General features: G+C 46.8%; 1 pseudogene; it reads right to left on the bottom strand.

Moving 5' to 3' along the window:
• Positions 1-1,164: 1,164 nt before the first annotated feature.
• Positions 1,165-6,053, bottom strand: LOC140710354 (uncharacterized; annotated as a pseudogene).
• Between the last annotated feature and the right edge of the window lie 261 nt (positions 6,054-6,314).

The following is a 6,314-nucleotide window of genomic DNA, read 5'->3' as shown; positions in this document are numbered from 1 at the left end:
TCTTCCTTGACAGATTAAATTAGGTGCACTTTCTTTTGTTTAGTGTTTGCATGAAATACCTTTTTAAATCTTTTAAATTACTTTTTAAAAAGTAATTGGACCACAGATGCTTTTTAACTTTCAATCTTTCTGTATTTTTCTATTTTAGATACATCTCTTGCAACTGGTGGTTGAGTTTATGTAGCCCTGCAGGTCAAGTTCAATATTTCCCCCTTGTGACAATCTTACATATATTAGAGCCTAACCTCTTATAGTACCCAGGTGTTCTCTTTTCTGGGCTAATTATTCTACATCCTCCAGCTATTTCCTTTGCCAAATGGCTTAAATGTCAAGATTTTAGACATCTTACAGAATCCAGGCAAATAAAGGAGAGAAATGGACTTGCTCCTTGCATTAAACTTACAAAAACATTCTTCATGTACTCTTAAAATCTCATTATGCTGCTTTTAATGGACACAGATACAGAGAACTCTCTCTCTTACCAGAAGAAAAGCCTCAGTATAAAGTTCATGACAGGTGTTAACCAATGGCAGCCCTGGTCCCCGTGGTTGGGGCTGGGGGTGGGTCCAGCTGGGGTGCCCACAATGGCTGTCTCATGGGAAAATGCAACAAGTATGAGAAAAAGCAGAATCTAGATGTGTATGTGACACAGTCTGAATTTTAAATGCCAGTTCAAATCACGCTGGAAACCCCACGTGGGTTGAATGAAGCACCAGTTCCCTGACTCTGCTCCTGAGCTCCTCAGACCTGACTGTTTCCTTCAGCTGCTCCAGGAAGTCCGTCTCCTCCCTGGCTGGTGCATCCGCCCTGGGATGCTGCTGCTTTCCTGTTACTGTCGGCCAGTGTGGATTAAGCCATCATAGATAAATTAAACTGCCACCTAAAGTCTCGTAAATTATTTGGGTGGGAAAGAGGGAACATTATCTCACTCTTGACTGATACTGTATGAGTTTCCCTACAGCTGCAACCTGTAAACCTTTTTTGGCGGTTGGGGTCTTGCTAAATCTTGTTTCCATCATTCTCTCCTAAGCACTTATGAATCTTTTGACACATACACAAAAGGTTTTACTTACCAAACTCACCTTGTACCATGGGATGCTTCCCACTGTCAGCCCAGCTGGAGAGAAGACAACCAGCCCTTGTCCACTCTCAGTCCTGACTACCTCAGGTCACACTGTCTCTTTCTTTTTTTTTTTTTTTCAAAGTTTCAAACCTTTCCCATTTTTAATTTTTTACACCAAAAAAAAAGGTATCAATACTTTTCATTCCACTCTTGTCAGCTTTAGCCAAAGCCTTCTGAGCTGCAGTCATTTTGCTATTTTTCTTTTCAGTCTTCAAATCCTTAGTATTAAACTTAGTGTAATCTTCTTTTGCTTCTACAGGCTCATCTGATAACCTTATTTTCTTTGATGGAGGATTTGGCAATGAGGCTGAAGGTTCTGGAAGCTTTAAGTATTTAGATAAGTCATTACTTAATTCTTTAGGGATGTAATCAGATATCAGGCCATGGGCATAAAGAATATAATCCTCTTCCTTGTCAGCGGAAACTTGGTCACCAGAGAAAAATGCAGTTGACTGTACCCGGGAAATGACATTCACATTACTGGTTTTTAATGCTGCCGTAGTTTAACCTTTTCTTCCAGCCACTTTAATGTCTTCTTTTCGCTGTACTTGTAATATTTCTTTTTCCTCTGTCACATGGTGAAGTAACTTCTCAAGTTCAGGAAGTTTCAGCAACAAGATGCAATTTGGAAACACGTTATCCACCACAACTTGATCCAGGGGCTGAAACTTCCCCTATCAGCCTTCACGAGGTAGTGGAGAAGCAGAACTAGAGGATCCACAGGTGTGGCAAAGTGGAGAAGGCCTCTTGATTGAACTGATTGATTTATAAACCAAGAATGGTGTTTCTCCTTGAAAACTTTTACTTCAAACAGCTGCTGTAGACACATAGTGAACAAGTACATGGCTCCGTCTCCTGAACACCGGTGAACCAGTTTTACAAACATTAGCCCACTTTTCACCTTCTTTGAAACATCTTCCAAACATTCGTCTGAGGCCACTTCGAGCCTACTGGATCCCTGGTTCCAACCCAGTAGGATCACAGAAGCAGGGCCAGCTGCCAGGTGGGGGACACCAAAGGCAGAAACCCCAGGGCCCGCAGCGCACCGGTGGCCCCAAACCCGCGTGGCTCCCCCAGGCTGAGTCGGCTTCCACCCGCCCACCCGAGCCACCGGGATCCGGGCGGGAAACACCCTCGGTCCCTTTGGGCGCTTCCGGGTTTGAAAACTGCGACTTGTTATGACGTGTTATCAAAACGCGGGCCAGCTGTCCCAAAAATCCCGTCCCCTGCCGGCGGGGAGTGGGAGCGGCAAGGGTTGGGGGCGGTGTGCCTGGGGTCGCGGGCCCCTCCCCGGCCAGGGTGCACATGTTCACCTGGAACCAGGAACACCACACTGTTTCTTTCCCAGGGAGACAAGGAGATGAGCTCTGAGCTCAGCGCCTTTCACCTGCCGCCCTCCCAGGCCCTCTGACCCTGTGACCTCCCTTCCTTCTCCCCTTTTCCAGGCTGTTCTTGGGGGAGGTGAGCCTTGGTCTCTCACATGAGACTCTTCCTAGTTCTCTGAGGAACCCAGAGCAGATGCCCATGGGTGCCCCTCAGCCTGCTAGTGGCAAGGAGCCACGATCTTGACCCCAAGAGACGGTTCTTGGACCTTCAAGAAAGAATTCAGGGTGAGTCCATAAAGTGAAAACAAGTTTATTAAGAAAGTAAATGAATGAAAGAATGGCCACTCCACAGGCAGAGCAGTGGTATGGGCTGCTCAACTGAGTATAGAGTTGTTTCTGGATTATATGTTAAACAACGGGTGGATTATTCATGAGTTTTTCTGGGAAAGGGGTGGGAAATTCCAGGAACCCAGCGTTCCTCCCCTTTCTAGACCACATAGGGTAACTTCTAGATGCTGCCATGGTACCTGTCAGCTGTCATGGCTTTGATGGGAGTGTCTTTCAGCATTCCAACGCATGGTAACTACTGTAATAAGCAGTAACAACAACTAGAGGTGACTTTCATTGCCGTCTCCGTTTCGGTGGGTTTTGGACAGCTTCTTTACCGCTTCCTAGTTTATCAGCAAGGTCTGTGTGACCTGCATTTTGTACTAACCTCCCATCTCATCCCCTGACTTACATAATGCCTACCCTCCTGGGAATGCTGCCCAGCAGGCCTCAGCCTCATTTTACCCAGCCCCTACTCAGAATGGAATCTCTCTGGTTTGAATGCCTCTGCCAAGCCTACTTACACCTCCCTAGGTCTGAGACAAGACACAGAAAGTAAGACAATGTTGTGTTTAAAGGCCACACGGTGGCTTGTGTTTCACTTTTCCACAGCAGAATGAGACATGAGAAAACGAACTCACGGAGAGTCAACTCCAGTCTGGCTTAAGGCTGAGTCATCCCTTTAATTAGTGTGTACACAGAAAGAGCTCAAAAGACTCCAGTGTGGGGAAACTGACGAGATACGCAATTCTTCAGATGCCCATAGATTTGTGGCCCCTCTGTGCTGATACATAATTGTGCCCACCATTGGTTCCTTCCGGCAGGTTCTAGTGTCACTGGCCCCCGACTTCAAGCATCAAGCCGTGGACCCTCACAGGTCAGTGCTACGGTTTTTAAAGATGGTGTATACCGAGTTTGTTCCTCTCATGTTCCAATGTGTCTAGAGTTTCCTCCTTGTGGCGGGTGCATGGCCTGGCAGACTTAGGCAGTGAAGCCACAGACCTCTGCAGTGAGTGTTATAACTCTTAAAGATGGCACATACAGAGTTGTTTCTTCCTCCTTCCTCCCGGTGGATTTGTGGTCTTTCTGACTTCAGGAGTGAAGCTGTAGACCTTGGCAGTATCACAGCTCACAGTACAGACTCAATGAATGAGCAGTAAGATTTATTGCACACAGCTAACAACAAACCTTCCACAGCCTACAACAGAACCCGACCAAGCTGCCTGCAGGTTCAGGTGGCCAGCTTTTATTCCCTTATTTGGCCCCACCCACAGCCTGCTGATTGGTCCATTTTACAGAGTGCTGATTGGTCCATTTTTACTGAGTGCTGATTGGTGTGTTTACAAACCTTTAGCTAGACACAGAGTGCTGATTGGTGTGTTTACAAATCTTTAGCTAGACACAGAGCGCTGATTGGTGTGTTTACAAACCTTTAGTTAGACACAGAGCGCTGATTGGTGTGTTTACAATGCTTTAGCTAGGCAGAAAAGTTCTCCAAGTCCCCACCTGAGGCAGAAGCCCAGCTGGCTTCACTTCTCATAGTTGCAGGGTGACAGAAAAGGATGAGAATAGATGCCCTCAATAGTAAAAATACTAAGTAATGAAAAGATGAATTCACCTCTTGGGCTCAGCAGGCTGCCAAGGCGAGCATAGCTGTGTAATGAGCTTGGTAGTTATGGCATGTTTTCACTTTATTAATAATGGGCTTTTAAGTCTTTTTTCTTGCCTTTTACGTAAGTAAACATATCAGTGTTTATATACACACAAAAGATGCATTCACATGGAGACTGATGTCTGGGAGGGGAGATGGACTGTGGGCTTCTGTAAACCTGGAAGGACCCTCTAGAGTTTGCTGTGTTTCCTCCCTGTCTTCGTGGGCAGCGCCCTCTGTGCCGTGAAACACTGTATACAAATCTTCTTAGCAGAATGACGGGTAGTGGAGGCCTTCACAGTAAGTGTGACACCTGCCACCCCTCAGTTCTGGCCCCGAGAATGAAATCAGAGTTCCGTGCAGGAGGGAAGAACGAGTGTCTCTCATCCGTTTATTGACTGTACACCCCGCCGGGGGCCCTAGTCACCTGGAACCTCCCTTTGCCCATTGTGAAAAGGTGCACCTTCATATCTACTCCACCGGGTTTTCGTGACAATTAAACAAAAATCTATACAGGTAAAGGCCTTTTGTAAATTAAAAGGGGCCTTGTAAAAGTCGGGGGCTGCTGTCGGCGAACACTGGTTAGTGCGATAGAGTTCCATAACCACCACCAGCAGCTGCCCGACTGTGAGGGCCTGCAGGCACGTGGGGCTGTGGAACCTCTGGGCTGTTGCTGGTGTGTTTGGCTAACTGAACCACACCGCATGGACTGTGTACTGTTTTAAAGACAAACCTTTATAAATCATTTAGGGAGAAATCCAGTGGTGCCAAAGGGGCCTTAATAATGGGACCTTCTTATTTTAAGCAGACCAGAACTAGTTCATTATAAAAAAGATGCATGGATCATCACAATATTCAGTGGGTTTAGGAAACTCTGACCCCTGACATCAGCCTCCCTGTCAGCTCTCAGCTCTGTAGAACATTCTGCTGTTCCATGAGATAAACACAGGGACAGTCTAGGAAACATTGAAATAGAAATCGCTGAGCAGAAGCATGGTGTGCTGCATTTACTCCGTGGTTTTGGGCAGCACGCTAAGTGTACCGTCCTGGGTGAGGACCTTAGGGGAGAGTCTTGGCTCTTGGGCAGTGACAGGCAAAGACAGAGTGCATGAGGCCTTCCTTATTCCTTGTGGAGCAGGAGCTGCCAGGCACCTTTTGAGGAAATGCAAGAGAGAGTTGCACTGGGCTTTGCAACAGAACACAATGGGAGCTAAGCCAGCACAGGGTAGGTCCCCGGCCACCTGCACTCAAAAGTGACCACAGCAGGAGCTGCTGGAGGTGTGGTGGGTGGGGATGTGGGCTTCATACCACATCCACCCTCCTTCCCCAAAAGGAGAATGAGATGTGTCACTTTCTGAAAAGTGGCTGCATCCTGATCTAAAGAAAGGGAGCAGCGTTAAATTAGTTCATACTTTTTGTCTCTGCAGTGTGCCAGCACTCTCTCCCTGCCACACCTACCCTCCCCAGACTGCCCCCTCCACTGATATCTGTCTGATACCCTCTGATCCGACAGGTGAGGGACTTGTGACATTAATTTGTAGCCATCAGGGCTGAGTTTGAGAATGGCTCTTGCACTAGTTCCTCGAGCAACTTTCTGACATCCCTGCGCTTCAATGCACTTCTCCATTGAACAGGAAAGTAACATCAAGATTGGGGCAGTACATGGGAAGTGCCCACTCCACGGTCCCAGTATCTGTCTGGCACATAGGCAGATTATTACTTCTCTGATCTGGCCAGCCAGACATCAGAGAGGGACGATCTCAGTCTGAACATTTCCTCAATTCTCTGATCTTTTGGATTTTTTTTTTTTTTTAAAGGCCTTGTCATTTCCATCTGTACATACAGACCCCAGGTCATCTTTGTCCTCTGACAAAGAGGACCTTTGATT

Source organism: Chlorocebus sabaeus, chromosome 26 (genome assembly GCF_047675955.1).
Source record: "Chlorocebus sabaeus isolate Y175 chromosome 26, mChlSab1.0.hap1, whole genome shotgun sequence".
Lineage (NCBI taxonomy): Eukaryota > Metazoa > Chordata > Mammalia > Primates > Cercopithecidae > Chlorocebus > Chlorocebus sabaeus.
This window is presented reverse-complemented; position numbering and strand designations above follow the sequence as displayed.